At 41.0% G+C, this 15,436-nt stretch overlaps 1 protein-coding gene across 26 annotated transcripts in view; it reads right to left on the minus strand.

Moving 5' to 3' along the window:
* FBXW4 (F-box and WD repeat domain containing 4) overlaps positions 1-15,436 on the minus strand; it is a 97,432-nt gene that overhangs the window by 80,948 nt on the left and 1,048 nt on the right. The window lies entirely within an intron of this gene.

The following is a 15,436-nucleotide window of genomic DNA, read 5'->3' on the forward strand; positions in this document are numbered from 1 at the left end:
AACATCCTACATAATCATGGCATATTTGTCAAAACTAAGAAATTAACATTGGTACATTACCATTAACCAAACTCCAGAGTTCATCAGCCTCTCCACTATGTCTTCTTCTGTCCCTGGATCCCACCTAGCACCCACACTGTATCTAGTAACCACGCCTCCTTAGTCTCCTCTGGTCTACAGCAGTTTCTTGGTCTTTCCTTTTCATGACCTTGACATTTGTTAATTTCTTTTTATCTTTGCCATCTAAGAAGTAAAAAAGGACTCCTCCTGTTGTTCAAACACATATTTTTCCTAATTATGGGTAAGACTGAATATCTGGTCATGTTTGAGACTCATTTCTTCTGTGAAATGCTCATTCGTGACCTTTGTCCCTCTTCCTATTGGGTTCATGGGGTTTTTTTTTCTTGTGTGTCTGGTAAAAGGCTCTTTATATATTCTATGATGTCAATTTTTTTCTAATTTATTATTTTCTTTTCATTTAATTTATAGTATTTTGTCCAGACTTTTTTTTTTTTGGCCATGCCTACAGCATGTAGAAGTTCCCAGGCCAGAGATCAAACCCTCGCCACAGCTGCAACCTGTGCCAGAGCTGTGGCAATGCTGGGTCCTTAACCCAAAGCACCACAGGGAGCTTCCGAAAATAGGTTTTTAATTGGAGGGTTTAAAAGTATTTAAATTTTAAATACTGCATAAAAAAAGATATTAAAGTGAAAGCAACAGAGTAGGGGAAATTCAACTATTGATGCTACAGATACAAAGTTTTAGGGGACTGCAAAAACTCTATCAGGATAACACCCTGTCTCCAATACCTTATCCAAGAACAGACAAGAACAGTCACACAGCACATCATAAACACTGGGGAAACAGCCTGAAAAAATAATAATTTACAAACATGCACATTAAAACAAAGTATCACCTCATAGCTACTAAGTGGAAAAACCACATCCTAGCTTTGGTTTGATAAAAGGGTTTGAGTTTGTTTATATATTGCTGTTAGCATGCCTTTCAGAAAGGAATTCTGTCAAGAAAAGTTGTTAAATGACAGCTTCTGACCCAGTATTCCCAATACTATATCACAGAGAAATAATTCAAAAGAAAAATATACTTTACAGAGATATTTATAGTTGCAGCTATATATTAGAGCTAAAATCTGGAGGTAGCCCACTGTCAGTGGGGAAAGACAGTATACTAACACATTGCTACTAGAAATGACAAACGTGAGCACTTCAAAACATTTTGGAAATTACCACAACAAGCGATGGTAATTTGAAAACAAAGTCAAATTTATAAAGATAAAGGTGAGGAGATTCCACATAAAACTATGTCTCCTTAAATAACAGGTCAAAAGAGGTAAATAGATGGAGTTTTAGGAAGTGAGTATTTTTTATATGTATCACATGATTGTTGATAGTTTGGCCTTTTTATTTACCTTTAACTTTTTAATTTACTTTTTTCTTTTCTTTTTCTTTTTCTTTTTTTTTTTTTTTTTTTGCTATTTCTTGGGCCGCTCCCGCGGCATATGGAGGTTCCCAGGCTAGGGGTCGAATTGGAGCTGTAGCTGCCTGCCTACACCACAGCCACAGCAATGCGGGATCCAAGCCACATCTGCAACCTACACCACAGCTCACGGCAACGCCGGATCGTTAACCCACTGAGCAAGGGCAGGGACCGAACCTGCAACCTCATGGTTCCTAGTCAGATTTGTTAACCACTGCGCCACGATGGAAACTCCTACTTTTTTCTTTTCTTTTCTTTTTCATTTTTTAGGGCCATATCTGCAGCATATGGAAGTTCCGAGGCTAGGGGTCAAATGAGAACTGCAGCTGCTGGGCTATGCCACAGCCATAGCCACACCAGATCCAAGCGACATCTGGGACCTACACCACAGCTCATGGCAACACCGGATGCTTAACCCACTGTGCAGAGCCAGGGACTGAACCTGCACCCTCAATGGATACTAGTCGGGTTCATTACCACTGAGCCACAATAGGAACTTTTAATTTACTTTCATATAGGCAGTACATTAAATGAAGTTGTGGGGAAAGCACAGAATGCAGATGTAAGAAACTGGGATCTGAACCCCACTCCTGTACCTTACTAATTATACAACTCTGGTTACAACTTCTCTAACTATCCATTTCTGCACCTATGAAATAAGGATAGTATTTCACACAATTGTGTTTTAAAACAACTGAAACAAAATACAGGATAAATCACAACTCAAAAAAAGTTCAATTATTTTATACATAAATATAGAAATAGTTTATATTGGTGAATGGTAACATCACTAAAGCTACTCTAATAATTATTTTTCTTCTAACTTATTTAATTATAACTCTTTGTCCTTCTAATGTCAAACATTAGCCCTCTTTCAGGATAATTGGGATTTAGGTGCCTAGAAATTAAAGTTAAAATATATTACTGAACACTTCCACTGTGGCCCTGGTTTCACACTTTTTTTTTTTTTTTTTTTTGATTTTTTAAGGCTACATTTGTGGCATATGGAAGTTCCCAGGCTAGAGGGTGAATTGGAACTGCAGCTGCTGAGCTACACCACAGCCACAGCAAAGTGGGGTCGGAGCCGTGTTTGCAATCTGCACTGCAGCTCACAGCAATGCCAGATACTTAACCCACTGAATGAGGCCAGGGATCGAACCCACATCCTCATGGATACTAGTTAGGTTTATTACCACTGAGCCACCACAGGAACTCCCAGTTTCACATTTCTAGAGAGAAACCTATACTACTAGAAGGATAGAGAACTGAGGACCATGAAAGATAGTCAACAGGATGAACCAAAAGAATTGCACTCTCAGTAAAAAATATTAGACTTGCTCTCAGATCTTATCTCTGGATCCCTCCCAGATATAAAAGAGGAGTTTGTTCATAGTTAACCTCTCCTCCTGAGTTAGGTCTAATTTAGTAAGTGGAGGTAGAGCCAAAAATTGAATATTCTGTATCATAGCAGGAAGGAAACAAGAGGGAAAGAATCAATATATTTCCTGAACTGGGATAAGGACAATACTTCTCTCATCTCCCGGTCACTTAACTGCCATTTGGTGACACTTTACTAAGGGTCAAAGCACTGCCCTGAGGGCCTGATCACAGAAGCAAGAAACTTTCAAAGTTGAACTTTAGAAGCTGCCACTAAGCAGCAGGTGCAGGCGTCTTCTCCCACAACCATCAAAATCGAAATACGTGGCTCTGGTCCTTCAAATCAAATTTCAACTTTTAAAAAATATTCCACTTGGCTTTCACTGGAGAAATATCACCACTTTGTTAAAAGCAGCTTATCAACTCTGCTTTTTTATTCCTTTTGTTTGTTCAGTTCTTTTTGATGGTTAGTTCCCTAGGTGGTGGCTAAATCATATCTGTATTATTATGGGCTTCAGCACTTGGAAAATGATAAGGAATAAAAAAAACCTCCTTTCTCTGAAAACAGTATCCCTCCCTCCGTGTGGGGACCTGTCACAGTCTAGTTAAAGGGCACTGGTAGCACAAGGCATCCAAAGTGCCTGAACACACAGGCGCAGGTGCCCTGGGAATTCAATAAGGACTCTTGCTCCCACCCTAGAAATGCTCTCTGCTTGGCTGTTCCTTCGATAGTTACTGGTATAAAGTGGGGGTGCTCCCCCCAAAATGATTAGTGCCCTGTAAATCAACCTCTGACACAGCTGTTAATGCATGGAGGAATATCTAACTTGGCCTGTGGGCCTGGTGGAACTTCCATTTTCCCAGCCCTCTTTCTCTTGCCTCAGGCTCATTTTTCCACTTGGGCCCCCTCCCTCTCAGCTTTCCGGCACTTAGTCACCATTATAGTTTGACTGCATTCCTGGGTGCATGACCTATTTTAAACAAAAACAACACAACATGCCCCCATGGTAAGCTATCAGGCCCCTTAAAATCTTGGCAATAGCGAGTCCAAAAGGACAGAAATTAATCTAGGCAGTTAATCTAGAGTCCTCTTTCATTTCACCGCTCCTCGCTCACACCCAAAACCAAAAGCCCATAAATAAACCCAGTGTGAAGAAGACTTGCTGGGGGATGAAGGAGGGGAAGTGTAGGTCTATCAGAAAGGTCTTGTACCTGCACCCTCTTAGATCAGAAGGCTCCTGGATCACAGATCAATCTCCCTCTCTGCCCATCTTGAAGTGTGACTCCCCTTGCCGCCACAGATGCTGCCTATCTGCATGACTGACATGATTTCCTTAAGCATAACTTCCTGCTGCCTTGGGAATTCAGGGAAGGAGGGTATCTGTCCCAAAGTGGAGAACAAAGCCATCTAACGGGGAACTGCGCTAAGGGGGTGTGGGGGGGCAGGCCTATGCAAAAGGATGCTTGGGAGCTTGGCATTTTAACTTAACACTGTCTGAATTTTTTTTTTTTTTGACCTTGCTCTCCAGAAAGCAGATTTCCCCCATACTGCCTGTACTAAACGGCTCTGCTACCATTACTAGGAATTTGGCTTTAATGTACGTACAAATATTTAAACAGCCCAAGATAAGAAGCTTCTAACTCTTCATTTGTAGGCTTGATTTGTGTTAGACTAAATCCTCTGATGGCCTCAGCGGCAGAGGTCTAGAATTAATATTCAAAATAAATCAATGAAAAATCATATATTGTGTTAAACTGCTTACCCTTCTGGCCAGGGAAGAGGTAACAGCCTCAGCATCCAAGGTGAAGTGAGACTGCAGGGAACATGCCCAGCATGAGGACAGTACCATGCACAAGGAGAACACGGAGCAGTCCTGCTTCTCCCTGGAAAGGCCTCTAATCGTCAGCTCCCCTCACTCATTCAACCTCACCTCCCTTGGTTCCACACTCTGCAACTGAACTCCAGCCAAGCTCCTCTCTTCTACATTCATTCCTATCCCCATACCTTCCCCTATATTGACAGAACCAGCCTACCCTTGTCCCTGACAAATGCTTGCTTCCCTCTTCTGGACACTAGTCAAATTCACTAGTTCAATTCATTCTTCAAAATCCAGGTTAAGCCTCTACTTCCCTGACTCCTCCAAACATGCTTCTTCCACTCATGTGAATCCTGAGGCTGAATCTATCATAAACCTAGGCATTGTTAGCCTTTCATGGCTATGTTTTTGTTGTCCAATACAGTCATAAAGTCCACAGAATCAAGTCTTTTTTTTTTTTTTCTTCAGTCTTTTTAGGGCCACGCCCGCAGCATATGGAGTTTCCCAGGCTAGGGGGTAAATCAGAACTGCAGCTGCCGGCCTATACCACAGCCATAGCAACACCAGATCCAAGCTGTGTCTGCAACTTACACCACAGCTAATGGCAATGCCGAATCCTTAACCCACGGAGCAAGGCCAAGGATCGAACCTGCGTCCTCATAGATACTGGTCAGATTCATTTCTGCTGAGCCACGATGGGAACTCTGCACAGAATCAAGTCTTAAAACTCTGAGTACTTCTCAAAGTGGATCTCAACCAGCATGCTACGGAGCAGTGGTATACAAGGAACCCTGAATAAGTGTACCATAACATTTTAAATAATTTATGGATTTTCTTTTGTTTAAGTGAAGATCCACATTTTTATGAAGATATCTTTCAGACAAACCACTGAGCCACAATATGGCTCATGACACAATTTGCTGCAAAAAAGAGAAAGACGACATATTCAGAGGAACATAAATGAACTTCACCTCAAAAGATACAAGAGAATGAGATCAGGGCAGTAAACAGTTCTATTCCAACAGTAACATGCCAATCAGTAAACAAGCAAATGGACAGGTTTTTCAACTTTCTGAAAACTGTTTTAAAGAAAAAGACATTCATCTTTTAATCCTTTAATGTACTATCAAAAATTCTAACGTCATATGAAAATATGTTCTAGACATAAAAGGTAAGAACCTTGGTTCTAGCATAATAAGTACTGTAATAGATACTGCTTAGGAACTGCTTAAGCAAGTTCTCAAAAGTACAGTTCTCCTTTTAGCAAGTCACACTTTCAACACTATCTACAGATTTTCAGGAGCTTTAGACACACTAACTTCAAGCTCCAAAGGCAATTCCTAAAAATGTACAATACACCACATCTTCAGGAATTCAACCAAGGCCTCCAAATTCTTATGCTAGAGAGGTTCAGGGGAAGGAATCTAAGCAGATGAAACATCTTAATGTGGCACCCACGTGTCACAGCTGTCCAAAGCAGTTTTCAAGGCACTAGGCATAAACCCTGACACTATGTGAGCTTAGGCTTTAGGACTGCGTTCACAATCATTTCCTCCTGCTATCGGTCAGGCTTTGTATTTGCAGGGCACTTGACCAGTGTGTGTATTTTGTTAGATGTTAAGAATTATTAAGCAGGAGACAGAAGAATTTTAGGGTCAAAACATTTTGGACAATGCTGGCTGAAACAAAATTAAACAGGTCTCCCTAGCACAGGACTTCTCGGAGCCTTCACTATACCAGTGGTCATCGTGAATCCTTTAGACAGGGGATAAGGGACACAGCATTTCCCACACTCATTTAATCACCGAATCAGTTTTCCAAGAATCCCACAGTACGATGTTCAGAAAGACTCATCTAGCACTTTCTGCGACTAAACAGCAGCAAGAAAGATGCCGCTATTTTTTGTGAAGAGGCCATGTTCCAAGTCATGAATTAGGCATTAGGACAGACTCAGAAGTGGACTTTGTTCTCATCTCTTCAAAATGACTTTTCCCTGGGCTCCCCCTCTGAAATGTGAGGAAAAATTATGCTGCCCTGCTTCTTGGAGTTGTTTTTTATTGTTTTTAATCTTACAACTGTGTTCCATATTCATCACCAAAACAGCTTCTCAGCCCAAGTGACCAGGCTTCAAAAACCTGGTGTCTTTCCAGCCTGGATGAAGAGATGAAGCAAACATGAACCAGACGCCACCCAGAAAGTTTTTATATGTCCAGTTTCTAGGCCATTATGATAAAGTCAAACTGCAGCCAAGATAAAGGATGAATGAGAGGTTCTCTTTTAGGAACTTGCTTCTGGAAGGAGGCCATTCTTTCTCTCTCTCTCTCTTTTTTTTTTTTTTTTTTTTTTTGCCATTTCTTAGGCCGCTACCGTGGCATATGGAGATTCCCAGGCTAGGGGTCGAATTGGAGCTGTAGCCGACGGCCTATGCCAAAGCCACAGCAACTCGGGATCCAAGCCGCATCTGCGACCTACACCACAGTTCACAGCAACGCCGGATCCTTAACCCACTGAGCAAGGCCAGGGATTGAACCCGCAACCTCATGGCTCCTAGTCGGATTCATTAACCACTGAGCCACATTGGGAACTCTGAGGGAGGCCTCTCTTATGTACACACAACACCTGTATCTGAATCTTAACTCACTTTTTCAAATGTGACTTTCTAAAGTAAATTCAAAGAAACTGGGAGGTCAAAGCTGGATCTACATGGAAGAAAGAAAAAGAAGCACTGGAAGAAGACGATTTCCCTTTCTCTACAGAGAAAGGACCCATTACAGAGCTAGTGAGCAGGGAAAATATCATTCCTTTCAGTGAAACAGCTTTCCAGGAAAAGTATCTCAACATATTTACTATAAAACAATTTAATTTCCCTGTCCCATCACCTGCCACCCCATCCCCACCCCCCCAAAAAAGCCCACAGATTGTGGATTTCCTCTCATTCTTGGCAGAGTTACCAGAAGAAATATAATACCCCCTTCAGACTGTTCCCAACAGCTGCTGGAACAAGAGGGGGACCTGGGGGTAACCTTCCAAAGCTGCCTCTAAAAATGACCATTCCCCCTGCCAAACCATGCAGTAAACATAAGACGGCTCTTTTTTCTACTTTCTTAAAGCAAGGGGAGACCCCAAAAGCATCAGTGTCCCCTAGTCCAAAATATTCCCTCCAGCCCATCTGTTCTCCTCAACTTGACTCTAAGTTGAAACTCTATTTCTGCCCTAACATGAATTTCTTTCTTTTTTTTTTTTCCCCTGTCCTTTCTAGGGCTGCATCCATGGCACATGGAAGTTCCCAGGTCAGGGGTCCAATCGGAGCTGTAGGCACCAGCCTACGCCAGGGCCACAGCGATGCAGGATCTGAGCCTCGTCCGCAACCTACACCACTGCTCTTGGCAACACTAGATCCTCAACCCACTGAGGGAGGCCAGGGATCGAACCCACAACCCCATGGTTCCTAGTTGGATTCGTTAATCACTGAGCCATGGCAGGAACTCCATAATACGCATTTCTTAAAACAAACATCTGCTACTTCACAGGACTAGCATTTTTTGTTGGTTTAACCCACCAATTTCCAAGTTAGAGCTCTTATCAAACTCCTATATAGTGTAATTTCCCTATCTGTGTCCACCCCCCGCCATGCCAGATTTCTTATGCATGCGTGCATGCACGTGCACACATATTCGGGTCAAGGGCCTTCCTACACAAAAGTCTAGAAACGAAATTCAGCAATGACTGCATAGAACCCCAGCCCTTCTTCCCTTCCCAACATCGCCATACACTAAACGCTCTTTCGTTCTGTCTAGAAAAGCCCCATCGCCAGGCAGCAGAGAGACTTCCCGTTAGCCTTCAGTCTCTCAGCGGAGACCACCAACAAAGAAGTTCACGAATGTCAACTAAGGGCACAGGCAATATCTCTCTTTGCAGAGGAGAAACTGGACAGAGCCTCCAGCATCATTCCCCAAAGGTGACAGCCGGGGTTGAGTGAAGACCGTGAAAACTGTACAAGAGCTGGGGGAGAAAATATAATGTAAGGAATGATTTGGAATCAGGGGCAGGAGAAGGCGGAGGCATGAACTGGCTGACCCCAAATGTCTTTTCCATCTCTAGCTCCTATGATTCTTTGACCTCCAATTTTGTGCTGCGAACAAGGAATGGAAAGTCAACAGGCATGGTGATGTTTTGAGAGAGGCTGGCAGTCTGCTCTTGTCATTTAGTGGCCTTTGCACGTATTTTTTAAGGTGTCTCCAAGCCCTGTCTTCATTTCACAGTTGTCACCTTTCTCAGCAATTTGAGCTTATGTCAAATACCAAAAAAAGAAGGAGAAGAAGAAAGAATGTACTGGCAATTAATTGTGGGCTAAAGAGGGGCAGGCATAGGGGCCCATTGGGTGGCCCAGACCTCCAGGGAGGGTAATGCGGACAATTTGGATATAATGAAGAACAAACTCAAAGCTAAGACAAGGCAGCCAAACCTCTAACAAGAGAACACTCTTTCTCCAGATAGTATCATGTTCAGTTTGAGATACAGTTGAAGACTTTACATGATTCAAGATTCATAAACATATTCTTAATTAGCGCAACCATTTTGATTCTACTGATTACACCTGGAGTTCCATTTGAATCCTATTCAAATCTGAGCAAGACTGTGGGGCAGAAAGGACATTCCCCGAGAATAAACCAAATCTTTGGATTCTCAGCCTCATCTGATAGTTGACACACCTGAAATAAATTCTAGAGCTTATCAAAAATCTGTTTCTGTAGATCAAAGTGGGGTGCATGTCAATTTTCACTGACAATTCAAAACACAATTTTCTCATTTTTTCAAACAGTTGGTCTCAACTTAAATTTTCAAAATTTATTGGAAGCTGGTCTCAAGCGGAGTCTACTTGAAATTCTCTGTTTCATGGTTATGAGTCAGGACCAGAAACTACTCCAATGCCACAGTTGACCCAGAGTTAATGCTGTCACAATAAAATAATTCTTTCCTATGTCAAACACTCAAAAAAAAAAAATTTTTTTTTTTTTTTTTTTGCTTTTTAGGGCCACACTTGTGGCATAGAGAAGTTCCCAGGCTAGGTGTCAAATCACAGCTGTAGCTGCAGGCCCCAGCCTCGGCCCCAGCCACACGGGATCCAAACTACATCTGCAACCCACCCCACAGCTTGCAGCAACACCAGATCCTTAACCCACTGAGCAAGGCCAGGGATCAAACCCGCATGTGCATGGATACTAGTCAGGTTCGTAACCCACTGAGCCACAACAGGAACTCCGTCCAAAAAAATTTTTTTAAATATGTATGCTTCATCAGTAACCTCACTTGCCAGTTTGATTTAAAATGGCTCAAGCACAATCTACCTAAGGTGAAGGGTCCAGACATAGAAAACTGAAAGAAAATTGAGAGTACTGAAATATTTTTAGGGATTTCAATTTCAGTATGAATTGCTTATCTTGTAGACTGTGAGGCCTTTGGGTTTCTCCATGAGTCTGCCTTGAAAGCTAGTTCATCCCTACTATTCAGGTTTTACAAGACTGGAAAGAATATAAGCAGCTTCTATATTCTCACAGTCTTCGAGGAAAAGGCCTCTTTCATTCCCCACTTTGCATTTGGAGGTACTGACTGCTAGACCATGTCCTGCTTCTACAGGTGTATTGTTTTATTTATTTTAAAAATGTAAACTGAACTCACTTTTATGAACTCACAAAAACATTACATATAAGGCCTTTACAAAACAGCTGAAGATAAGTATATCCACATATGAAACCTTTCAATGAACCGGAGAACAAGTAAGTGACTGCTCCCTAGGTAAGGCAGAAAGGTGAAGGAGAAAGCTGAAACTACTCTAAGTTGCTAATCATTTTCTGCAAAGCACTACTTAGGCCTTAAATGCAACCAGTCAGCAATGCCTTCTCTGTTCAGAGTTAGGAAACTTTATGCTTTCTGGGCCAAAAAAATGCTCTTAGGTGCAATCATTTTAAAACAAACAAACACACTCTGCTTATCTGTGTCCATCTCACCGCTCTGGACGTTAATCATCACTGAAATAGATACCCCAGTCCCCTAGCCTCAAAGAGCTCCAAGCCCACAAGCCCCTGGCTGAGGAATGAATGTACATGCCAGGGCAGACACCTCAGAGCCTTATTCCCTAAACACCTATTGTTAATTCTAAGCAAATCTACCACAGGCAAATGCAAGAGAGCACCCGGGTGATGCTCAAAGGATATTTAAAATAAAATACAAGTTTAAAAACATACAGGACTTAATTTGGGAGGAAGAGTATCAAGACAGGCAAAAGTATCTAAGACTGCAAAAGCATTTTTTAATAGACTTACATACATGGATATACTTTTTCTTCCAATCCTTGCTCTTGTGAATTTGCAGTATTCAAATTTGCAGATAGCTCTTTCATCTACCATACTGTCTAACTTCTTGCATTTAGCCTACATTATAAACTGATAGAGTTAAATTTCACTGTTTTGTTTTTGAAGACTAAACTAGCTTAGTTTTGCCCCTACTCTTTAGGGAAAACTTAAAAGATTGCTATATGAAACATTTCCTTGATTTTTATATTAAAGATATTTCTATTCCCCCAGGCTTCATAAAACTTTCAATAAAATTGATTTTAAACCAGATGACTGACTCAAACTGTCTTTGTGTCCACCTAAAAAAAAAAAAAAAAAACGCTCAGGATACCTACCAGTGTACTATTTGGACAGGAGGCCTAAAGGAAGCAAATTATTTGTTTGTGGTTTTAAAGTGGCCAAAATGCCTTCAAGCACAAGTATAAGACCATTAACAAATCACAAGGAACCAAAGCAGTTCATCTTACTCAACAAAGCTATGATCAGTTAGTAACAGCCAAACTGAATGGGACTTGCCCTGGGCCGGAAGGTCAGTAAACCTTAGCAGTTTGTGTTACTGAGAATTCAAGAGGCTCTTGGGCAAGGAGTGCAGACCCTAAAGCCCACAGGTTCTGCTATCACATTTTCAAAAACAGTCGGGACAGGTGAGAAAAACTAAGCGCAGATAGAGAGAGTATGTGTTTTCTCCCAACTCCTGTCTTTAGGCAGTATCTCCAAATCAAACCATCTCTACTTCTGCTATATACAGACTGGCTAGAGGAGAAGCCAAGCAATTAAAAAGTTCTATTTTACAACAATTTATTGAGTGCCTACTATGTGCTGAACACTATGCTGTCACTTACACATCACTACATTTAAGCCACATTTGACCGGATATATTATTCCCATTCTTTATAGATGATAAAACTCCAGCGCAGTGAGGTTATGTGGCTTCTGATAAAATGAAGTTTTGTGTTCCACTTATAAAAACTCATCCTACTGTCCAGTATGCAGTTAATTAGTTTAAAACATGAACTACAGCCTTGCCATTATCCAAGCAGCCAGATTCTCACTGAACTTTGGGCCCAGGTTCCCTGATGCCCCGAGGACTGGGGTACAAACCACCTCCCTCCAGGGATGCCAATCACCTCTCTTGGTGGCTTATCACATCTCTGCAGCTGTCCAGAAACAGACCACACTGGTAAACATTCTCTCCACCTGCTGTAACACCCATAACTTTTCCCCTCGACTCAGAAAATACAAGCAGTGACCCTGCTCTTTATCAAGCGCTGTGCTGAAACAACTTCTCCAGAAGGTTGGAGATTACCACATCCTAGGACATAGGCAAGAAATCAAACCATGCATGGCTAATAAACAATAAAGCCACATCACTTGACAGTCTCAAAGCACTTTAAACTACAAACGTGTTTTCGCTTTGCTATTATTGCTTACAGAATTCACACTCATTCCCATTATCTCTCTTTTAGAGCATTTGAAAAGGAAAGAAAAATAAACATAAATTCCTTCATTTGTTAATTCAATCTCTATAAAGAAAGAGAGAAAGCCAAATTTTGCCTTGGTTGGCTTGGGTTCCAGGCATTTTAGCCAAATGCTCTTATAGGTCAACTGACACATTCTTCGAAAGAAATTTTCTCCTACGAAATGAAGGTAACAAGACTTGCATGCTACTAAAATTCCAAAGAAGCATTATACTTGACAACAAAACCATACTAGAATTAATAAAAGTTAAACAAAATGATCAAGTTCAAAACTTCCAAAAGATTGCAGCAATCCTGGACATCATTAATACCCAGCTGGAAAACATACTGAAAAAGAGATTGCATTCACAATAAAAACGAAACGCAGAACATATCTAGGAATACTTAGGAGTAAGTATAACAACAAATATGTAAGAACTTTACAGTGAAACCACAGAAACTTTTGAAAGGCACAGAACTTTTTGCTGGGGGGTTGAGTGAGAGTGAAGATGTCACATGCAAATCCAACAAGGATAATCTAATCCTAACAGATATTAGACTCTATGAAAAGACAACAATATTTAAAATAGAATGGAAAATAGAAAAGACATCAGTGGAACAAAATGGAGTGTATCTATATATATACACACATATAGAGAGAGAGCGATCCAATATATATACATATAAATATAGGTATGCATGTGTGACTATATATACAAATAAAAATAGAAATGTAATATTTGGCAAAGCTTTCTAAAACAAAAAAACTTTTGTTTTCTAAAGGGAAAGACAAGAATTATTTAACAAAAAGTGTAGTGATAACTAGGTAGTTGTTAAGAAAAAAAGAAAGTTGAATTCAACCCTCATACTAAAACAAAAGGGACACTGATGAAAGTGTTAACTATTTTTAAAAATCAAATTATAGCAAAGCCAGCAGAATATCAGAGAAATTTATCAGGTCTGTGGAAGAATCACAAATTTCTCAGCTTTGAGAGGAAAAAGATTAAAAATTCACATAAAAACTCACAGATTCTGATTATATTTAACTGTAAAACTTCTATAGGCTAAAAATAGTAAAGTAAAAAGAACTGGGGAAAATATTTGCATCTAAGATGACAGACTAGAGTCTAGTATCTACAACCCGCAAGGACTGTAATCCTTTATAAGAGTAAAATCAGGATCCCAATAATATATAAGCAAAGACATGGGAGTTCCTGTCATGGTGCAGCAGAAATGAATCTGACTAGGAACCATGAGGTTGCAGGTCCGATCCCTGGCCTTGCTCAGTGGGTTAAGAATCTGGCGTTGCCGTGTAGGTTGCAGACACGGCTGGGATCTGGCATTGCTGTGGCTGTGGCTGTGGCCAGCAGCAACAGCTCCTATTCGATCCCTAGCCTGGGAACCTCCATATGCCATGGGTTTGGCCCTAAAAGGACAAAAGACAAAAAAAAAAAGCAAAGACTAGGAAAAGACAACCTCACAGGTGAAACAAACACATGGGAAAATATTTATCCTGGTCAGGTGTAAAAGAAACATAAAATGAACAAACTTTGTTCACTAAGACAGCAAAGTTGTTTTTTTTTTTTTTAAATAGGTAGCCACAGTAACACCAGATCCAAGCCACGTCTGCAACCTACACCACAGCTCACTGCAATGCCAGACCCTTAACCCACTGAGCTACGCCAGGGATGGAACCTGCATCCTCATGGATACTAGTCAGATTCGTTTCCACGGAGCCATGAAGGGAAACTCCACAAAGATTTTTTTTAATTCTTACATGAAATTGATTTAATAGTTCATTTCTTGTGTCCCTGTAACTTGGTATAACACTTTGTTACAAACCATAACCTTTGACCCAATAATGCCAATCTTGAGATTTTATCCTAAGGAACTAATTTGAAAAGACATACGTATTATACAGTATGTGATATATCTCAATAAAGCTGATACCAAAAATTTCATTAAATTATCCATTTCCTTGTTATCCAGCAAAAAGCTGGATACAACAAGAAGTCTAAAATTACAGGAATGTTTTTAATCTCATCATAGTACAGCCCACAAACATTTATTATGTACCTATTCTGTTAGAATCAGTAGGATAGCAACTAAGGGGGGGGGTGTGCAAATGAAAAGTAATTTTAAAAACTGAATAGTTGTCTAGAGGTGGTGGTATTATAGCCTTTTATGTTTCCAACCAACTTTAATGTTGTTATACTGTATTAGAATTACCTTTTTTTTATTTAACCCAAATTGGATGCAGTTGGGTGGAATATGTGATAGTTTTTACTCCCCTAATTCCATACATTTTTCCTCCTTCCTATTTAACAGCTTAAGTGGTTAAGTTTATCATTCACAGGTCTCAGATCCTGTCAAGCACAGGCCAAATCACAATACCATACCTTTGTATACAGTCGAGACCTCATCGAACCCCCTGACATAAAAGGCACCCTTTTTTGTGTCATTCTGCCTGTATTAAGTCATAAACTATGGTTGACACTTGTACTAAGGGCCTTCTTTTAGGATCTGAGCCCTTTTCTTCATATTCAATTTTATCGGAGCCCTGAAATTTAACTCTTTTAAGACAGTGAGAGGAGGAGAGTCCACAAAAATGTTCTGATAGGCCACATCGTGAACATGGGTCCTACACCTGGATGGGAGGAGGACCTGCCAGACTCCTCTAGGTCTGAGGAACCCAGGCAGTCAACGTCTGCTGAAGGACACAATTAAAAGCTTAAGAGAGTGCTTAAGATGGCTAATTGTGAGGAGCCGCCCACGGGGAGGGTGCTGAGTGAGGGACGCTCTCGGGAAGCGTCCTCGGGTGGGTGCTACAAGCGGAGAAGGGTGCTTGGGGAGGGGTTGGCGGAGGCCGGGTGTAGGCCTCGCAAACTCGGGGTACGACACGGCCCCAGGTCCACCAGGCCGCGGCGCCCCGCCC

Source organism: Sus scrofa, chromosome 14 (genome assembly GCF_054392235.1).
Source record: "Sus scrofa isolate SSC_HxYL_T2T_F1_AM1 chromosome 14, Sscrofa_HxYL_maternal_Yorkshire_Landrace_v2.0, whole genome shotgun sequence".
In the NCBI taxonomy this organism is placed as follows: Eukaryota; Metazoa; Chordata; class Mammalia; order Artiodactyla; family Suidae; genus Sus; species Sus scrofa.